The following is a 22,661-nucleotide window of genomic DNA, read 5'->3' as shown; positions in this document are numbered from 1 at the left end:
GATGTGGGACAATTTTCTTACAAATTTTGAAAATAAACTTTTAAACATAGGGCATGAAAATACACACACACATACACATATGTACACATGCACATGCAAGAGACAGGAAAGTCCTGAGTGCAGATAATAGTTATAATGATAATTATTAGACTTTAATGTTAAATATATATAGAAAAATGATAGCTGTCACATTCCTGGGAGATTGTTTAGACTCTAGGTCATTTCAGGCAGGCAAAATCACTGATTTAATATAATACTTCTTGTTTAATGAAGGGCTAAGTTCCAAATATCTGACAACTCCATATTTCTGTCATTTCAGAGTGTGAAAGGAGAGGAATCATGTATTTTAATAATGTGAAAAGCTGACACAGAGCTGTCACATATTTTGACTCAGCCTCTTTTCCATAGGAAGTGCAATGTTGAGTTGGTTCTAACTGACCCATAAGGCTACTGATTTTATGTTGCCAGAAAGACTGGTGACCGCAATTCAATAAGGCAGGCTCTTCCTGTGCAGATTGAATGGCAACTCCTAATGTCCAGGTATAATTACTACTGGACCAAATATTTTATGTGCATTTCTTATTTCCTTTTGTTAGATGTTACTGACATAAATCCAAAGCCAACAGTCATTTCTTGGGGCCTAAATGAAAGTTAGAATTTGGACTTACAGATAATGCCATCTTCATATATCTGTGGTTCCCTGATAAGCTTTTTTTCTTTTCTTTTCTCTTTTCTCTTTTCTTTTTTCTTTTTCCAAATAGAGTTTTGCTCTGTCATCCAGACTGCAGTGCAGTGGCACAATCTTGGCTCACTGAAACCTCTGCCTCCTGTGTTCAAGTGATTCTCCTGCCTCAGCCTCCCAAGTAGCTGGGATTACAGGCACCCACCACCACGCCCGGCTAATTTTTGTATTTTTAGTAGAGTCAGGATTTTGCCATGTTGGTCAAGCTGGTTTTGAACTCCTGACCTCAGGTGATCTGCCTGCCTCGGCCTCCCAAAGTGCTGGGATTACAGGCGTAAGCCACTGCACCTGGTAATCTTTATAATGTCAGTACATGTCACTATGCAATAAAGAAACCAAACATGTTTATTAAAGGTGCTGCTAATGGCCACTGTTTAATTGAATTGAGCTAATATGGCAGTTTTTTGGAAACACAACATTGAGAAAGCGTATCTCTTGCATATTTAAATGCATAACAATCCAATAACAAATATTGCATTACGTTAATATGTATAATTTAGTTCGTTACTTTGAATTGTAAAGAAATCTCTTCACTGCACAAAATACATTGACTTTTCTAACTGTGTGTGTGTCTATTAGCCAATTTAGCTTCTCTTGTCTGCCCATTCACTTGTAAAAGCTGCTAATTCATCAACAGAAAGTGGATACAATCTACATACGAAATGAGTTAGAGGCAAGGAAGCAGTTGATTGCAGATATTAAGTAACTTATTAACAATGTTTTATATAGCTTTGTTCTTTAATGGATTGTGCAGGTTCATTCTTCATTGTGTTGACATTTAAGAGAGAAATTAAGGAAAAGTAAATGGTGATTAAACATTTGGTACAAATACAATAGCATGATGAGTGTGGGTATTGAAGAAGGTATGTCAGATGAATGCCAGGTAGTGAGTTGCAGGCTTATGTATCATCTGGTTTCTATAAAATGAGCAGAAATGTCAAATATTTCACTTAAAAACATCATTCCATCTTTTCTCCATTGCTCTGGGAGAGTAAGTTTAACTTGTAGTGCTTGCTTTAGCTAACTAGAAATTCAGAAAAACTTTAAATAAATTTTTGAAAACAAGCCTTCAGATGTGAAAAACATGGAATTAGCTATGAATCTTTGTTAGGGGGATATAATTAAAACCAAAATCTCTTCCTAGCCCAGAAAAGCTCTCTGCAGAGGTAGAAGACAAACAATTTTATTATTGAATAAACATTAAACCAGAGTGTGATGAACATCATGAGCAATTGACAAAGAGGTTGAAGACAGAAAAAAATCTGTCTTTTATATAACTAAGCAGATGCAGACCATTATATATACATTTTCTCAAGACAAACAATAATTAGTCCATAAGTAAGAGGACTGGACAGCACCATTTATCACACATAGTTTATCTTAAGTTCACCTCACAACTAGGGGGACCATATGTGTTCACAAACTGGTTGCATCCAAAGGAAAAATAAACTTCTCATATCTTTATGACAATAGGTACCTTTAGAGCTCAGAGCAAGATACTCAATGAACTTAGGCTCCTACTCTCCCACGGAAGGTGAGAGGTAGGGTTCCTATCTTCCTTGATGATTGCATTTCAAAAATATGCTTCCTAGGTCCTTGAGAAAGACATTCCAGGGTCCTAAAGCTGACAAGTTTTATTTAGCTTTAGAAAAGATTTACGTACATTTCAAAGAGACAGAGAGTTTACAATGACAAGTTTTCTAAAATAAATGCTCTCAAATATTAATTGAAATTCCAGTTTTACCACTGATTAGTTGTGCTACCTTGAGCATACTATTAATCTTTGTGAATCCTAAGTTTGTCATCTGTAAAGTGGGAATCATACTGCCTGCATCATAAGATTATTGTGATGATGAATTGAGATAATTCATAAAATTTTTTAATAGAGTCTTTAACAAAGTTAATGGTTACTATGGTGGTCACCATTATAGGGCTAGCCCCTCTACCAATTATTTTGAACCTTCCCATCAGCTCCAGAATGATGCTTCATCAATTTTTCCCTCTTTTGCTCATATCAACATGTTTTTATTAATCCAGTAGACTCTTTCCTTCAATCTTCAAATGCATTTACATCTCTGTTACAAAACAAATATTTAAATGTTAAGTAAAACAGTACACACTGCAACTTACTTTGATCTATTTTAAAAATCAACATTCCAAAAGTATTATTTATGGATAATAAAATGGACTCATACTAAGCACAGCTTAGTCTTTGTGACACATATATGTTTATATAACCACTAACAGAATCAATATTTAATTGCCATAGAAAGTTCTTTAATGCCAATCTGTAGTCAATCCCCATCTCAAACCCTGCCAGAGGCGACCCCAAAGACCTGCTTTCTGTCTCTATAGATGTTTTGTCTTTTCTGGGTTTTTATATAAATGAAATCATATAATATGCACCATTTTGGATTTGCCATATTTTTTCAGTAAAGTAATTTTAAGATCTATCCATGCTGTTGCATAAGTAATCTACTCTCTTCTATTATTAAGTATTATTGCATAATATTATTAAATCATAACTTGTTTATGAATTCAATTGCTATTGGACATTTGAGTTGTTTCCAGTTGGAGCTATTATGAGTAAAGCTGTTATAAATATTCTTGTGGAAATAGTTGAGTGAATGTATGTTTTCACTTCTCTTGGGTAAATATTTAGGAGTAGAATTACTGGATCAAAAGACAGATGTATGTTTAAACATATAGGAAACTATTAAACTGTTTCCCAAGGTGATTGTACATTTACATTTTCAGCAATGCATGAGAGTTTCAGTTTCCTTACCAATACTTGGTATTGTCAATCTTTAATTTAAGTATTCTAACTCATGTGAACTTAAATCGCTTTGTGGCTTTGGTTTGCATTTCTCTTCCAGTGTTTCAGAGACTTGGAACTTGCTGCTCTGTTCTGCTGGGGGAATAAATCACTCATCTCTTGCCTGGTTGGAAAGGAGTATTTAGTTGTCTGTGTTAGGTGAGAGATGGAATCTAGGCAACCTAACCTCTATGTAGACTTTAAACTGAGGCTGGCCCCCAATCCTCCTGCTCCCAAGACTTTTGTGCCTCAAATTCTGAGCCTTTCAGAAAGATTTTTGTAACCCAAAAAGCCTGGTTCCTCTGGGCATCCTCCTCAATAGGCACTTAAGTCTCAACTTTGTCTGTACTGCAAGTCATTTACTTCTATCTATCTGCCCTCTGAGAAAGTCCAAACCTTTGTTGACAACTCTCACCTGAGAATATTTATCTCCAGTTCTATTTGCCCTTGTGTGTTTCTCCATTTAAAAAATTATTTAGAGAAAGAAAAAAAAGCACAAGTGATCAGTTTTTCACATTTTGTTATCTCTTTCCTATTCACCTTGCTTTCTCACTTTTTCTTCACTATTTCACACAGAAGTTAATGATGACAGAGCTCAAGATCTCTTTAACCTTAATTCTAGTTTATTAAAATTATTTCAACCCAAACTTTCTTCTTTCACCCAAACTCCTTTTGTCCTTGATTTCTGCATTAGTCAGCGTTCTCTAGAGAGACAGAACTAATAGGATAGATGTATATATGAAAGGGAGTTTATTAAGGAGAGTTGACTCACATGATCACAAAGGTAAAGTCCCACAATAGGCTGTCTGTGAGTTAAGAAGCAAGGAAAACAGTGGTGGACCAGTTCAAGTCCCCAAACCACAAAAGTCGGGAAATCTACTGTGCAGCCTTTGGTCTGTGGTTGAAGGCCCAAGAGCCCCTTGCAAACCAGTGATGTAAGCCCAAGAGTCCAAAAGCTGAGGAACTGGGAGTCTGATGTTTCAGGGCAGTAAACATCCAGCACAGGAGAAAGTTGAAGGCCAGAAGACTCAACAAGTCTGCTCTTGCATCTTCTCCGGCCTGCTTTATTCTAGCCATGCTAGCAGCGGATTAGATGGTGCCCAGCCAGATTGAGGATGGGTCTACCTCACACAGTCAGCTGACTCAAATGCGAGTCTCCTTTGGCAACACCCCTCACAGACACACCCAGAAACAATACTTTGCATCCTTCAACACAATTAAGTTTGCACTCAATATTAACCATCACAATTTCTATGTCTCAACCACATTGAGGAAAGTATAACTTCTATTTCATTTAATCGTGATCTCACTGAATGGTTCCCTTTTCTCTAAATTAAATTACGTGAACAGGCCAGGAATGGGTAGAGGTCAGCACATTTTTATTTCCAGTAGTTCTATTACAAATACAAATTATTTTAGTAAAACTCCATGGGAATTTGGCATTGCTGCTCTTCAATGGCAACTTATTTCTTAAAGGAAAGAGAGTTATTGCTCTATATGCATTGTGACCTGTTCTCTGCTAGATAAAATGTGTAGGGAAGCTTTATTATGATTCTCTCTGAGATTCTCTGTGTTTTTTTTTTTGATGCCTAGAAACTATCTCTAATACATAATGTGCTGACAGTGAGAAAATTGACCATTGCAAGCAACATCTAAATCTGGAGATTAAAAGGAGAGCAAAATGATCTTTTTCTCGTTCTCTTTTAAGGGAGCACAATTCTAAAACTCTCCCAAGCTAAAAAGAGAAGATATAAGTCATGAAAATCTTGTAAGAGTGGTGATAAAACTGGCAAATATGCTTTGAGAATAATAAAGCTATTAGATTGCTAGTCAACTTAAAAAATGCCTTAATGTATCACAGAATGGTTGTCTTAAAATTATTTTCTGAATTCTCTCCTAGTTAGCAAATTGAGAGGGCATAAAACAAACTTAAAATAATCTCTAAACACAAATATTTGAATCTGGATTGCTTTGCAATGTGTTTTCATGGCTTGATAATTCCAGAGAAATTATTATTATTTGGTCTTTAATCACAAGATCTTTTTATTGCTATACTATTAAGACATTGAATATAAAGATGCCCGTTAATTTGTATTAATAGTATAGTATTTATAGTACTAAATATAAAATACATTTCATGTTTAACATTTTCTACCATATATGTTAAGTGATCAAATCTCACCAAACTATTCTGTACTTAGGAAGAACAAATTGTTCTACAGAAAATGAAGGACACTCCAAATGTTCAAGGGACTGGGGATGGTATGTGAAAGCTTTCACCATTAGATAAGTAATTTAAATCATAGGTGGTGGTGTGGAAGGTTTATTAGAAGTTTAGTGATGCTCTCTGACTTATGCTCATTCTAAGAAGCACTTCGTTTTCTAAAGTAGAAAAAGCGTGAGTCAGAGGAAGTTAAAAACCACACTAGAAAACATCTATTTTAGTTTATCATTTCATTCTTCTTCCTAATTGTAAGTCTTAAGAATTAGAAAAAATTTGAGCTGTGGTACATAAGACAATATGGGAAGCATGCCAAGAACTGCATTAGGCTATAGCTTTTGGAGAGCAATAGAATGGTTTTTGCTGATATTTTTATTCAGCAACCAAATTTATAATTTACTAAAAAAAAGTGAGAAGCATATTACATAATTATTCATTCATAAATTAAACAAAACAATATAAATTATGACAGAGCTATGATTATTTTAATGATAATGTACTGGTCTTTAGCAGGAAAACTCTGGTAATTATAATTTGCAGTAAAGGAAAATATATCAATACAGTTTTCAATATCATAGATAGAAGTACTCCAACTTTTAAGTAGCTGCATTTCTGTATAAGACATTCCTTCTCTATAAAATATGAAATTTAAAAATTAAAAAGTAATTTTATACTTTACAGAACCGATTTGCTTATCAGGGATCATTTTCTGTAATGATTTTCTCTTTTATCTTGTGATTTTTCCACTTCTTATCACCTTCAGGGAGGTTATAATTCTGTAACATTTTTTAAAAAGCCTACTAGTTGGTCTCATCTCCTGTATAAGCTATTTTTTGCAGCTATGTGTATAATTTTTGACATATGAATAAATAAATGAAGTGTTTAACATAAATTTATCTTTCAAGTAGCTCTTCATAAATATCTGTTTTTCTAAGCATAGCATAACAAATGAAGCTACAGTGGCAGATTGTACTTTATTGTTGTTATTAATTTTTCTGTTTTATAACAAGTGAATCTGGGCTTTCTAAATAATAATAATGATGAATAAACTTTTGTTGGAATAGAAATCTCCATTTACATGGAATGTGACTAGACATACTGCCAGGCAGATTGAAGCTTGAATTTGTTGGAATACTCACTACCCAAGGGTAAAGCAGGGTGGGGAGGTGGGGGAATGGGGTGATGTGGAGTATACGGGCTAGGTGGGAACACAGACTTAGCTTGTCATTGTCGTAGTGTCTCTATTTTGTACCTCTTCTTATTGTTTCTCAGCCTCTATTTCAGTTTATCTCCATCTACTCAAGTTCAGTTGCCCCATTCTTACCCCTTAATTGCCTTTCTAAAAATTCTTTTAGTTGATTCGCCAGTGCCAAGACACAGGTGTTGCTAACACCTATTCCTTCAGCCTTCATAGCCAACCAAAGCTATTAAATATATTGTGTCTTCACTTTGGGCTTTCTTTAGTATTTCTTCTTTTCCTTTCTGTTTCTTTCAACCTTTTTCTATAGCATTTGACAATGTTTTCTACTCTCCTTTTTAAACTCTCATACCCACAGATCTATTGCCTCTTTCTCTATTTACTTCTTTAAATACTTCTTTTTAGGGCAACTCACTAGGTTTTTTTTTTTTTTTTTTTTTTTTTCTCTTTATATCAGTTCAATGTATGTGCCTAAATAGCCAATGTTCTTGGCCCTCTTGCTTTCTATGTTACTCTTTCATCCAGTTAAGTTAAAAAAAAAATCTGAAAGTCTGCACTATAATAAGTATTAAGTTATCAGAGACAAAAGGCAGCTCTGCCTTCAAAAAGTCACATTGCAATGAGGGAAACAGACAAGGCATTACAATAGAGTGTGATAATGTGTTATCTAAAAGATGGAGCTTTATTCAAGTTTGCATATCCAGGAGGGGGACTTTACCCTACCAGAGTGACATGAAACCTAGTTTTCAAGGCTGAAGGAAGAGTTTATCTGGTGGGTATGGAGCAGGGGTAGTATACGGTGAATCTTCTAGCAGAGGAAATAGTTTGTTCACAGCCTAAGTGGGCTTGTGAAAAAGTGTGAAATTTCATTAAACTGTAGTGGCTTTAAACAAACAAAATATGACTGGCACATGGGGTAACTCTGGGGAAGAGAAGAAAGATGAGAACAGAATAAGAAAGAAGGCAGCTTATGAAAGTTTCTCTGTGACCTTCTAAAATGCATGTGCCATATTTATAATTGTTACCCTTGCACTTTGACCTGGTCCATTTCTTTTTGTGTGTGTGTGTGAAATTACACTCACCACTTTAATAAGGAGAGGTCCACTAAGTAAACCAAATTGTTGAATTAAATGCTTTTCTGGAAATGTACTTCATGAAGCTGCTGAACTCTCGTAATCACAACCAAGTCATTACTAATTTAATTATTTTGACTCCTCCCATCCCACACACACACGTTCAGGATAAAAAAGGGCACGAATAGCTCACATACCATGTAAACCACTTTTGGGAATCAGATGTGTACAAACAAAAGTAAAACGAATTAAGTGTAAATATATAAGGATGATAAATGTCCTGTTGAGTACAGTGGCAAAACAAGAAGAAGAAACCGTGAAGGTCTATCAGTAGCAGAATGCTTAAACTGTTAAAAATAGCACATTAGGTCTATTGATTTTGGGGATTACCATGGTGGGGTTTTTTTGTTTGTTTTTTGTTTTGTTTTATTTTGTTTTTTCAGTGAGAAGAGAACGAGCTGGTGCTGGCCTTATTCTTACCATTCTTTCTTTACGAAGGTTTTGATGACACCCTCAGCCAGGAATAACCTGATTTATATTCGTTCTTGTTTCAGTTGGCATAACTTTCCTTTTTCACCATGTGGGATATCATTTATCTTACAAATGATGACCTTTTGCACATCAATGTTGTTGGTATTGTATTGTTTCTTACTGACGTTAGGGTTGCCAAACTAATTTTATAAAAAGCGTGTCTCTTTACCTGAAACTTTTCAATATTTAGTTGATAAAGTAAACACCTTTTTTCCTTTTGATCTTGTCAAATGCCAACTACTGAATTCCTATTTCTCTAGATGATACATTATTTGCATTTGCAAAATAATTCACACAGATCCACACGATGCTAAAACCCTGGAGGTATGATTATCCAGAAGCACAAGTTTTTAACATTTGCACTAGATGTTTGCAAGAATGTGTAAGACAAAATCTCTTTTAGCGTTGCTGCCCTGGAAGGAGTTTAATAAATATCCCTAAATATAGATAAAAAAGAAACATTTCTGACTTAAGTACCACCTGTAAGATTTTCCTATTTTTCAAATGTCTTTCCTTTTGACTGCTTCACTTTTTTATCACCATATGTTACAAAATGAGAAGTTAAAATTATTTTACTTTCAGCTTTTGCTGTTTGTATCTTTAAATTAACATAATGAAATCTTTTATGGAAATTGCTCAATAAAGTAGCAATTTAAAAAGCCTGTTTTCTAAAATCATGCATCGTATTAATACTCTTTTAGATGTGATTATCAAAATTCTAGTGCTTTTTTTTTGCCTTGTACATGGGGCCTTGAATCTGTGAGCATTTCGATAGGAAAGTGCCTGTAAGCTTCAGTATTCAGTGGCTCAGTCAGTCTCCAGCTTTCATCCTTTCTCTTTGCACATTTGTTCTTACAGCTCCTGTACGTACTCATACACTGAAGAGGACCATGAAAAAGTGCTTAAGCTCAAACAGGTAAGTATTATATTTTTCATGCCTTATAAAAGTATATTAGTCATATGAGAAAACTTGAAATAATTTGCTACAATATTTTAGATTGTTTACAATTTAAAATGTTTCACTTTTCCCTGCTTTTCTCCTTTATGCTGGATAACTAAAAGTACCTATCAATTCACCTGATTGTACTTTGCATTTTATTTTTTCCTCAGAGGCCTGATTTCCTTATAGCTTTTCACCTATTGAGGTAATTTGCATGCTCTTTAGCCATTGTCTGAGAAACCTGTGCCCAGATTAATCTTTGTTTTCCTTTTAGGCTCTGTTTAATAAAGATTATGAAGAGGCTTACAGTAGCACTATTATTTGAGATTTCATTATGGCTATTAATGGTATTTGAGTGCCAGTTTTTTTTTTTTTTCACATGGTCATTGATAATTGGGGTTTTAGCTATTTTATATTGACAACACGAGATTTCTGAAAACACTGTCACCTCTGATTGTAATTAATTCAAGAATACTATAACCATTGTCAATGCACAACTCATTTTTAGTTCAATTTAAAATTTGGAGCCTTTCTTTGCTTCATCAAATAATCGTGCTTGTAGTCAGAAGTATAGTAAGTAGAAAAGAGATTATGATGAAAACTGTAAATCTTTTCTCATCACTGTTTGTATTATTAACAGTATAATAGAATTCGATGAGGAAAGGGGCATATTTTTATGGCATAGGTCATGCTGTACATAGCCTTTACCTGGGCTAGTTTCTTTGGGATTGGTATATATACTGTTGCAAGCCTCAAGGACAATGCTAAGCGCAGGGAGGGCAATTCAAGAGGCTCCAATCCCCATTTATCTTACTCTGGGCACTAAAGCTATCTCTTCCCATCCAGATTTTCTTCCAGGAAGCAATGCTCAGTTGAAATGACAAGATGGTGTGAACACGGATCCTTCTGAGGATCAAAATGGGATCTGTTAAATATGTATGTTTATGGGGTCTGTTAATATGTATTAAGTATTTTATAAGTGTTAAGTATTCATCAAGACTTAAACAAAGTAGAAGGAACAAACACATAAAGAGGTCCTTATATCATGTGATAGATGCCATGATAGAGGCATCAGTTCAGCGTGATGAGGTAGCACAAAGTGAACACATAAATCAGTCTGGGAAAATCAAGGAAGGCCTCCAGGAGAAGATGAAGTCTAATTTGTCTTTAAAGCTGCTTAGTAGCCAGATGCAAAGTTAGAGGAAGGCAAGTAAGTAAGACAGAGAAAACATACTATCAAGGCATGGAAACTAAAATAATAAAAACGACAATGATCTTAACATTTATTCTAGGCACCATTTTAAGTGATTCATGAAATCATTTCATGTCTCCCACAAACATATGAGGCAGTTATTACTATCCCAGTTTTAGGTATGGAGAAACTGAAGCACAGAATGTTTAAGTGAATTACCTAAGGTCACATGGCCAGTAAATGATAGAGGACAGATTTGGAACCCTGCTATCTGACTCCAGAGTCCATATCCTTAACCACCATACTATATAGCCCCTTGCTATGGTTTACTGATAGGTGTAGTGAACAAGTGAGTTGAAATTACTGGATAAAATTCTAACTTGGAGAAGGCAGAAGGCACAGTTGCAGAGACTGATACGTGGCAGATACTGACTTTGTATGTCATGCTAAGATGGTTAGAATAAGACTTCTCAACTATGTATGGTGAGGGGACAATTATACTTTATTATTATCCTTTAATTTCAAATATGATGTGGATAGATATGTTTATAAAATATGAAATTACATACTTTGATATCAAGGCAATTTCAAATTGCTAGAAAGGATTCCAAATGCTTACTCTCAATTTCTGTGCTTTAGTAATCATTGATTTATATCAAACAATTTTGGACTAGCACTTTGAGTAGTACTGATTTATATTTTTTACTTTGTACCTTGTGGTGTAATTAAGGGTATATCCATTCAGATGGGCAGGTTAGCATTTTAAGTATTAATTTCTTTATGGAAAATGAACTAGAGACTATGACTGATCACAGTGAGCCCAATTATGAATCAATGATTGTAGTGTCTGCCAAAGATAACTAGAGCCTAAACTGAGGCTGTACAGGTAGTAATGAAAAGTGAGGGGTAAATGGTTTTGAGAAATCCTTGAGAGCTATATCTGGCCTGGGTCCATGGAGATGATTCCCTTATCTTCAACTTCCACTAAAACAGCTCTTTGTGATTCTTTGCTCTGTTTTCCTCTAAATTGAATATTTTAAAATGTCTATCTCAAAAGTTACCATCTATGTATTTCTTAAATCAAAATCATATTTTTCTTTCAAAATGTATTAAACATTTTGCTGAAGTGAAGCTCCTTTTAGGCCCCAAGTTTAAGTGGGACGAAGACTGGCGGGGCTAAGGAGTGCAGGATGATCTGCGGGGCTGGAAGAAAGTGAAGTGTTGTTTCTCTATTAAATAAGTATCTTGTGTGGAAACATGGGGCAAAGCCAAGAGTTCATGGTTTAAGGAATGAGCTTTGAGGGTGCAGGGGTCAAGGGAAAATTTTCACTTTGTCCTTCTGAAGGTTTACTGAAAAATGAACTCATATATGTCAGATGAACTGGAGAAAAAGCATTCAAAATGTATTAACATTTAAACAGGATCTTTTGGATTGAAGACCCAAAGATATAGAAAAAATTGTCCATTTTTATGCTTAGGTTCAAGAAAGTGTGGATAGCTGCATAGAAGTATGTTTGGAAAAATAGGGTATTATCTAACGTTAACAGACTGAGTGGAGCAATCTAGCAAGGCCTCTGGGTCTAGATTTGTCTTGGTTTTTCAGAGCATGTATTTCTTCCTTCCGGATGTGGGACAGGACCCTCTCTGGAAAGGGGGTCAGATCATTTTTTATTGCCAGTTTTTATACAAAAAGACAGAAGAAAAGCTGGAGTCAAATTTTTAGGTTTTATGGCTGACTTTGAGGAAAAGAGGTTCTGATTTGTATGTCCTGGCTTGTGGAAGAGGGATTCAAGTTTGTAAGACCAGCCTTGGGGGAGAATGGGGCTGAAAAACAGGAGGCAGGAAGGTGGGAGAAGGTCAGAGAAAACATCTTTTTTTTTTTTTTTTTCCCTGAGGCTGTTTCTGAGGCCATTTTTGAATGTTGTTTTCTGTTTTCCAACATTCTCTGGTCTAAAACTTCCCAGAGAAGTTTCACAGGCCAGGACTTGGGTTGGTGGATTGTTGTATGAGCTGTTTAATTGAAGCAGTCTCTCAGTCTTGAGAACAGGGCAGCAAGTGAAACAGTTAATGCTAGCATCTTATTTCAGGCAGTGGTGGTGTAGATGGGCTTTTACCAAAGTTGGGTTTCTTTATGATTTTTGCAATCAGATATTGAATAAGAGACATTTTTATGGAAACAGCATAAAAACAAAAGTTAACGGTTAAAAAAAAACTATAAACTTAGGTTTTGACTCTAAGAGGCAGCCCATTGCTAAGATTTTTAGATGTTAGGCTTGAAGCATCTTTAGACAAAGTGAGAGCAGATAGTAACAATCCGACAATTTTTTTTCTGTTTGTAGTTTGTATCAGGTGTTCAAGGGAACTTTTGAGTAGTCTACACATTGTCAAGTTCAAAGGCTGTTTGTCTATTAAGTGTTATAATGATTTTTTAAAAAAAGTTTTTATCAAGTTGTCTACCCTTAGCTTATAGGGCTTTAGGAAAACGCAGTATTAATTTTAGTAATTTTAAGTCAGAAAGTAGAAAACATTTGGAAACATTAGTTGGGAGACTTATAGCCAGGAAGGAATTTAGGATTTAATCTGAATTGTAGCAAAATAATAAAAACTCAAAAACAATGATTAAGGCTAGAATCTAATAACAGGTATGTTTTAGTTTATTTTAAACAATTTTTTTCTAGTCCCCAATTTTTACTAAAGACAAATCATAGCAGGACCAGTTTATTTGTAAAATAAGTTACAGTTTTATTACACTTAGCCTGATTATTTTTTATTTATTTATTTATTTATTTTTTTGAGACTGAGTCTCGCTCTGTGGCCCAGGCTGGAGTGCAGTGGCCGGATCTCAGCTCACTGCAAGCTCCGCCTCCCGGGTTCACGCCATTCTCCTGCCTCAGCCTCCCGAGTAGCTGGGACTACAGACGCCCGCCACCTCGCCCCGCTAGTTTTTTGTACTTTTTAGTAGAGACGGGGTTTCACCGTGTTAGCCAGGATGGTCTCGGTCTCCTGACCTCGTGATCCGCCCGTCTCGGCCTCCCAAAGTGCTGGGATTATAGGCTTGAGCCACCGTGCCCGGCCAGCCTGATTATTTGTATAAAATGTAGTATGAATAGTGATTGGCCATCTAGATTCTTTTTAAATTGGCTTTGTTGGAAAAATTTTACAAGGAATCTCAGATTAGACTTTTAAAAGTCTCTTAAGGCTCTGAAGCCAAGCCAAGCATTTATCATCAGGCTGTCTGTAATACCTGGATAAATTTCTATTTTGGGGGGAGTGGATCCCCAAATAACTCGTTTTCTGGGCCTATCAGAAAGTGACTTTTTTTTTTTTTTTCTTTTTTTTTTAAACTTATCACAGATCAGGAACCTTGTAAAGGAACTGTGTGGACAAGGTGCCAACCCAGCCTTTTAAAGAGGCTTTTTACTTACTCTAGAAAGTCAACCTGGATTCCTCAAAGCAGTTCAGTCTTATTGGAATATATTCTGTTCCTGTCAAATCCTTCATTAAATAACTGATGTCCTTCATCGTGTCCTGTTACATAAGAAAATAGATTTGTATTGAACTTACGTAAATAATTATATCATAATAAATTAAGAATACTCACAAATTATTTCTAAACTCTGGAAAAATCAGATAGACAAAGAAAATCAGGTTTTTTACAAAGGTATATTGTACCAAATTGTTGTCAGCTATAAATTGCTCAAAAGAAAAAAAAAAATTATTGAGTATAAAAAAATAAAAGGCCAAGCACATTGACTCACGCCTGTAATCCCAGCACTTTGGCAGGCCAAAGCAAGTGGATCACGAGGTCAAGAGATTGAGATTATCCTGATCAACATGATGAAACCCCATTTCTACTAAAACCACAAAAATTAGCCTGGTGTGGTAGCACATGCCTGTAGTCACAGCTACTCGGGAGGCAGGCTGAGGCAGAAGAATCACCTGAACCTAGGAGGTGGAAGTTGCAGTGAGCCGAGATCGTGCCACTGCACTCCAGCCTGGTGACAAAGCAAGACTCCATCTCAAAAAAGAAAAAAAATAAATAAATAAATAAAAAGAATCAGCAGTATTTTAAATAAAAAAATATAAAAACTATTTTAGTCTTTTATCAGTTTAGTCGCATGTAATTACCTTTTGTTGTGTTTGATGTTGGATTAGTATTCCTCATGAATGCATCAGATTTTAATTGAAGTCCTGGAAGTTTTTACCTAGTCTAATGGTATGATCTCCAAAGTTACTAGGAACCTGTCCAGAGTACCTGTCAGAGAGTCCTTTACATGGGCGTTTTTAAAAAGAAGAAGTAAATTTTGGACTGTTGGTAATTATAAACCACTTTTGGGGAAGAATTAAAAAATAAAGCAATGATTGTTTGTGGATGACAAAAATCCTAGAATAGTCAAGGGGAAAGACAATTGACAAGAAAATTTAGTTATTTTTGTGGTATATAATAATGTTAACATGATAATCATAATTATTAGTGATAACATATACTAAGACTTATCAGAATTTTAGAAATCTCATATAATTTTGGAACATAAGTTAACAACACATTTATGTAAATATAAACAACAGAAAGTTAAACACTATATCTTATTTGACAATGTTCCCCACATGATTTTAACATACCAAACATGCCTGATATGTCCCTCTTGGACTTCCAGGAGCTCTAATATCTGAAAAGTTAGTGTGAAGTTAAAAGAACATAAATGTAGAATTTGAAATTTTGATTTTGAAAAGTCTGTCAAATATCAAAAGTTTAAAAAACTCGAAATAGGATCGCAGATCATTGTGAAATTATAGTTATTTATTTAGCCAAGGTATATTAATTGGAGAAAAGGCATTCAAAAGTTATTAACATGTACTCCAGAGCCTTCAGAATAAAGACCCAAAGATACAGGACAAAGTGTCCATTTTTACACTTAGGCTCAACAAAGTATGAATAGCTGTGCAAAAACATGATTAGACCAAAAAAGTATGATCTAACATTAATGGACTGAGCGGGGAAACTCAAGTCTTGTCTGTCCATATTCTTCTTGGTCTCTCTGAGCTTGTATTTCTTCCTTCTGGGTATATGGGGAAGGACCCTCTTTGGTATGGGAGGCTCATGACCTACAGTCAAACAAGGTAGGTCAGATAATTTTTTTAATGGTTGGTTTTTATACAGACAGAAGAAAAGCCAGAGTAAAAATTTTAGGATTTATGGCTGGCTTTGGGGAAAAGGGGTTCTTGTTTTTATGACCCACCTTAGGAAAAAGAGATTCCAGTTTTTAAGATTTCCCTTGGTGGAAAATGAGACTGAAAGCAACAGCAAAAAGTCAGAGAAAAAGTTTTGTTTCTGATACTGAGGCCTTCATTTTGGGCAATTGATTTCTGAATCCCAAGAAAGGGAAAGGACACGAGACCCAAGAAGCAAAGGCTAGAATTTCTCAAACAGTCCTAGAAATGAGCAGAATGTCTATCTAAGCAGAAGGATGACAACCAATTATTTCAAAGCCTTGTAGTTGGTAACAGGAAGAGGCTCAGGGTAGTAGATAGTCTGGAGCCGGGAGCTAGGGGCTGGCACCCAGTTACAAAGCCAGGGCTTCAGTCTTGAGCATTGGAATTCCAAACTAGGACTTATTGGTGGTAGAAGAATGACAGGAATTCATTTCTTGTGGATTTGAATTTGAGGTCAAGAAAATAATCATTTTCTGAATGTGCCTAGCACCTCAATAAATGCTTAATGTGTATAATTTCATTTAATTATCACAGCAAATCTACCGAGTAACTAATATCCCCGTTTTGAGAAAATCAAGACTAAGACATGTTACAAAACTTGCCTAAATTTACACAATTATGAGGTGGTGAAGCTTGTTTTTTGTACTTCCACGCTTATTTCTTTTCCAAGATGCCATGCTTCTTTCAGCTTTCACGTTTCTCAGTGCCAAAATGTGAACAGCTATTGACCTTAGAGTTTCCTTATGTGATGAGAGCACAGAGGTCAGAATGTGCTGGGGAAAATGTCAGCATGGACTTCATACATCTCCAGAATGCTTTTCACTGTGGAGCTCCTCTTTGAAGAGAAAGCCCAAGAGAAATTCTTGAAAATTCAAAATTTTTATTCTTTTAACACATTGAAAATCATTTATGTGTCAGGTGCCATTTTAAACACTTAAGATACACTAATGAATGAAACAAATATAAAATGTCACAATTCCAGTAGAGAAAAAAATATAATAAAAAGTATGATGAACAAGTAAAAAGTATATAATGCAATAGTAAGTTAATGAAGCAAACCAGGGTATGGGGCATCAGAACTGTAATTTTGAATAGTTTTTTTTTTTTTTTTTTTTTTTTGAGACGGAGTCTCGCTCTGTCGCCCAGGCTGGAGTGCAGTGGCCGGATCTCAGCTCACTGCAAGCTCCGCCTCCCGGGTTCACGCCATTCTCCTGCCTCAGCCTCCCTAGTAGCTGGGACTACAGGCGCCCGCCACCTCGCCCGGCTAGTTTTTTTGTAGTTTTAGTAGAGACGGGGTTTCACTGTGTTCACCAGGATGGTCTCGATCTCCTGACCTCGTGATCCACCTGTCTCGGCCTCCCAAAGTGCTGGGATTACAGGTTGAATAGTTTTTATAGTAAGCATTACTGAGCAGTTGACACTTAATAAAATATATTTAGATTATTCCTGTACTCAAAGACTATCTGCGAGCCACATAAAGCTGTGTGGAAGTACTGCTGCATTTTTAAATAAGGTCAGATATTTGGGGGATTTTTTTTTTTTCAGTCAATACTAGCTCTGCCTGTTTTAGCCCAGCTCAGTGTCAACACAAGTGACAAAACACATACAGTCCCAGCTCCACTTTGGGATTGAATTAATGAGACAAGTTCTGGTAGCCTTTTGGGAACTCTTCCCCACTGGTGAGTGAGCTCTGAAAATAACTATTGCGTAACTGAGCAAAATAAAATTTTATGAGTTTATGTGAATATTATGCTGCAGTATTCCTAATTAAATCCATCCTGCTTGGCCTGGCCACATGGTTTGACTTCTGCTCGTTCCCCAAGGAATGAATTTACCCAATTTATATTCTGGCACCCATATGATGCAAAGGACCACAATCACTGAAAAATGTTTTTCACTCTTTAGAATCATATTCCCTTGGTATTTATTTCGGATTCTTTTGGGAGTAAACAACTACTTTGTGAATTTAATGTGGATATAGACTTAGAAGTATATATTTTTTCTTTACTATAGCATTGTCAGCTATAGTTAATGAATTCCTGTGACCTCAGAGAGTATAATCCACCTCCCTCTCCTTGACACTCATCAGAAATAGACTCACCCCCTCGCAAAAAAGAAAGAAAAAAAAAATGCTGTATTCATGATGGGCAGTTTGAATGTAACTCAACAGACACATGTTTCATGAACACAGTTTTGTTAATGAAATGCAGGGATATCTTGTTTTATTGTGCTTAGCTTTATTGCACTCTGAGGATATTGCATTTTTTATAAATTGAAAGTTTGAGGCAATCTTACATCCATCAAGTCTCTTGAGACCATTTTACAACAGCATGGGTTCACTTCCTGTCTCTGTGTGACATGTTGGTAATCCTTGCAAGATTTCAAACTTTATTATTATTATTATATCCTATATTGTGATCTGCAATGTGCAATCTTACATGTTACTATTGAAATTGTTTTGGGGTGCCACTAATTGTTTGTATCACATTGTTCCATGGTTGTTAGTCTGTTTTGTGTTTTTCAGTCTTTTTCCTGTTTGCTTTTCAGCTTTAGTTGTTCCCTTTGAGATATTCTTAGGTTCAGAGATTCTTTCCTCAATGTGTCCAGTCTGCTAATAAGCCTATCACAACATTTTTCATGTCCGTTACAGTATTTTTGATCTCTAGAATTTCTTTTTGGTTCTTATTTTAAAATTTCCATTACTCTGCTCACTTTGCCAGTGTGTTCTTGCATACTGTCTGCGTTATCCATGAGCACTCTTAGCATATTGACAGTAGTATCTTTAAATTCCTGGACTGATAATACAACATCCTGCATATCTGATTCTGATTCTGACACTTGTTTTGTCTCTTAAAATTTTATTTTTTGCCTTTTGGAATGTCTTTTTTTTTTTTCCTCATAACTGGACAGGAGGTATTGAAAAAAGAAGTCCAGCACTGCTTTCCAAAGTGATTTCCACTCCTAGATTTCTACTTTGGTAAATTGTAATTCTCTATATTGAGAGAGATAGATGTGTTCTATGTCTGTCTCTAATGTTGAGAATAGTGGTTTGTCCTGGAATCAGGAACAAAATTGTATCCTTTGTGAGGGATCTAAGAAGAGTTGTTGATTTTTCTTTTTATTCAGCGTTAGCTTCTTCACAGAATGACTTCCAAACTCCTTACATGCTGGATTAGAAATCAGGAGTACAAGCATTTTACTTGAAATATTTTTTATAAAAGTAGATGATATGTTTTATAAAACTGCTAATTTCTGGTAACACCTTTACCTTCCAAAGCTAGGTTTAAAATAAGTACTTCTCAACATTGGTTGTTTTGACTTTAAAATCAAACAAAAATTTAAAATTTTTTGAATGTTTGGCTACCTTCTTAAAATTTAAAACAAAAAGTTTTATTCTTAAAAAATATTTTGTTTTGAAAAAAAAAAAAAAAAAACCAGAAACAAAAAACCCTGTAGACAAAATCTCTCAGAAGAGTGACAAGATACATGGCAGAAGAAATTTGTAATTTGTAATTTGATTGATCCAAGTACATAATAAACTTTATTTTGTTAATTCCTCTTTGTTATTTACATTCCCTGTCGGCTACTCGATTTCCAGTTTTCATGTTCATCTAACTCTTTTTATATGGCTTGTTTACTTTGTTTTATTTGGTAGCTCACACTAATAAAAAATAGCACAAATAAAGGAAATAAATCTTACAATTTTAAGAGAATTTTGTTTTGCATAGTATTTGTAGGCCCTAATTGGTAAATTACATCATTTTCATGAAGTCTTTGTATTATGTAGTATTTTGGAAATAGAATTTGCATCTGTTCTTATTTTGTGAATTCTATTCTCAGATCAAGCAGGATATGAGCTGTTCTTAAATCAAAGTGAGTTAGTTGACCACTCGTTTAGAATATAAAACAGAAAGAAAGAATTAATAGATCTGTTTAAATTTTCTGTAGCTGATTTTTATTAATGATATTTTCCATTGATTGTTTCAAGATGTGTATCACTAGAGGTTTAATCAATTCAACAAGTATTTTCTTTGCAGGGCAAGGACTTAGCATGAAGAAATTTTTTTTAAGCAAGAAAAAATGTTTTAATATTGCTCAATATGATTTTGCAAGGTACCTTAGCAAAAAAGGCATATAAAATATGATTTTCCATTTTTAGAAACAAAACAGTGATGTGATGCCATGGTTCACTATAATATTCACTGTCTTATATTAAAGACCTTTCTGATGAATTTTTTCTACAAATATTGCTAAGAAAAACTTTACTTGTCCTTTGGGACTGAACTCATATGTTGATTTTATAGAGTTTATCTTGCTACCTGTTTTTGAAATTTCCTTTTATTCTGTTGTCTTGGTAGTTAGGAAGTTAAGAGTGAAATTTGAAAATCAACTACTGTCTTAGGGAGAATAATGATTCCCCAATGAAGTTTATGTCATAATTCTTGAAATCCATGAATACATTAGGTTATGGTCAAGGGAAATTAAAGCTCCAGATAGAATTAAAGTTGCAAATCAGTTGACTTAAAATAATGAGATTATCTAGATAGGCTCAGTGTAATCACAAGGGTACCTAAAAGTAAAAGAGGGAATAGGAAGAGAGTATCAGAAAGAGAGCAGTGTGATAATTTAGCCTGATATTGCCTGCTTGAAGGTGGAGGAAGGGGCCATGAGCTGAGGAAAGAAGATGGCCTCTAAAAGGTAGAAAAAGCAAGAACATAGATTTTTGCCTAGAGCCTCCAGAAATTAATGAACTGCCAAAACTGTGATCTTAGCAAAGTGAGATATATACCAGACTTCTGATCCATAGACCTGTATGGTAATATATTTGTGTAATTTTGAGTCACTAAGTTTGTGGTAATTTGCTGCAACAGCAAAATCACTGAAAGATTGTAAAGTAAGGAAAATGCCATCATGCTGTTGTTAGCCAAATAAATCTCTATGAAAACTTTAGCCAAGCTCTTCTCGGAGAAAAGGTAAAGTGACTTGAAGAGAGGAAGAGATCTTCATGACAATCTATGAAGAAGTTACTCCACCTGGATAAAACATAATGGGGACTGACAACCAGGATGAAATAAGAGGTATGGTGATCACATGACGCATCATCCACAGGCAGACACCGTTGAGAGTAAAAGGGGACACTAGTAAAATTAAGCCAGGTAATAGGCATACCTGGCTGAACTTGGCAAGTGGAATTTGAAATCGAACTAGATGAGGAGACTAGTATGAAGGAAGGAGAGCAATATGTTTCTTGGCCAGAGTGTGCACTTAATGAACACTGTGAGTGAGACTTAGGTGGCTTAAAAATACAAGTTTTAGAGCCAGAAAATCTAGGTTACTACCTGCCATAAGTTTCTCATCTGTAGAATGGAAATAATAGTTGCTATTTTATAGTGATATTGGGATGATTAAAAGGCACAATGGGCATGAAATTTTTGCATGGTGACTGGCTCAATGCAAGTGCTGAAGAAATGTCATTTCTTTTTTCTCTTTATTAACATTAATAATACTTATAAAGCATGGTAAAATGATATAATAAAAGCTAGCTGGTTGAGATACAAAACAAATAAACAAGATATCTTCCCTTAAATATAATTTCTCAACTTATATTCATTGAGGGCCTAACACATGCTAATTAGTATGCTAATCAAGGAGCACTTAGATGGATAAGATATAGTATGTCTTTCTTAACTAAATTTCACTTAGCATAAAATTTATATGTTACAGATTTTTCTAGCTTTTTTGAGGTATAACTGACAAGTAAAAATTGTATGTATTTTAGGTTTAAAATATTTGACGTTTCAGATATTTTTAGAGAACTCAGCAACGGGAATGTTACAAAAAAGTGAGAACATTCTAGGCTGTCAGCCTGTGAGGAGCGTTTCCATGACTGTTCTGCAGACTGCTGTATGTGCATTGTGGTGTCTGACTTGTGGTAGTTGCTCAGTTGTTAAATGATTGAAGAAATAAAAGAATGTACTCAAGTTCAATATTCAGATCTTATAATTATATCTTTTTTACTATTTTAAATACAGTTGACCCTTGAACAATGTGGAGGTTAAGGGCACTGACCCCCCAACATAGTTGCAAATCTGAATATAACTTTTGACTTTCCAAAAATGTAACTGCTGGTAGCCTACTGTTGACCAAAAGCCTTACTGAAAACATAAACAGTCACTTAACCCATGTTTTGTATATTTACATGTAAGATATATTGCATTTTTTTTTTTTTTTTTTTTTGAGATGGAGTTTTGTTCTTGTTGCCCAGGCTTGAGTGCAATGGTGCGGTCTCGGCTCACTGCAACCTCTGCCTCCCAGGTTCAAGCAATTCTCCTGATTCAGCCTCCTGAGTAGCTGGGATTACAGGCATGTGTCACCACACCCGGGTAATTTGTATTTTCAGGAGAGACGGGGTTTCTCCATGTTGGTCAGGCTGGTCTTCAACTGCCAACCTTAGGTGATCCGCCCTTCTTGGCCTCCCAAAGTGTTGGGATTACAGGCATGAGCCGCCGTGCCTGGCCCATATATTGAAATCTTACAAGAAAACTAAATAAAAGAAAATGTTAAGAAAATTATAAAAAAGAGAAAATATATTTACTACTTATCAAGTGGAGCTGGATCATCATAAAGGTCTTCAATTCTCATTGTCTTCATATTGAGTAGTCTAAAGAGGAGGAGGATGAGAAGGCATTGGTCTTGCTATCTCAGCGGTGGCAGACAAGGAATAACATCTACATA

At 35.2% G+C, this 22,661-nt stretch overlaps 1 long non-coding RNA gene across 3 annotated transcripts in view; it reads right to left on the bottom strand.

Annotated features, from left to right (window-relative positions):
- Positions 1-1,086: 1,086 nt before the first annotated feature.
- The window catches only part of LOC107129814 (uncharacterized), a 70,042-nt gene continuing 48,467 nt past the window's right edge, over positions 1,087-22,661 (bottom strand). For all 3 annotated transcript variants that reach the window (XR_010586963.2, XR_010586964.2, XR_010586965.2), the window contains 3 exons: positions 22,522-22,587; positions 14,138-14,240; positions 1,087-2,817 (listed from right to left, as the gene is read on the bottom strand). This is a non-coding gene — a long non-coding RNA (uncharacterized lncRNA). The remainder of the gene's footprint in view (positions 2,818-14,137; positions 14,241-22,521; positions 22,588-22,661) is intronic.

Source organism: Macaca fascicularis, chromosome 5, assembly GCF_037993035.2.
Source record: "Macaca fascicularis isolate 582-1 chromosome 5, T2T-MFA8v1.1".
NCBI classification, from domain to species: Eukaryota; Metazoa; Chordata; class Mammalia; order Primates; family Cercopithecidae; genus Macaca; species Macaca fascicularis.
Note: the sequence above shows the minus strand (reverse complement) of the source record. Positions and strands in the feature narration are given on the sequence as shown.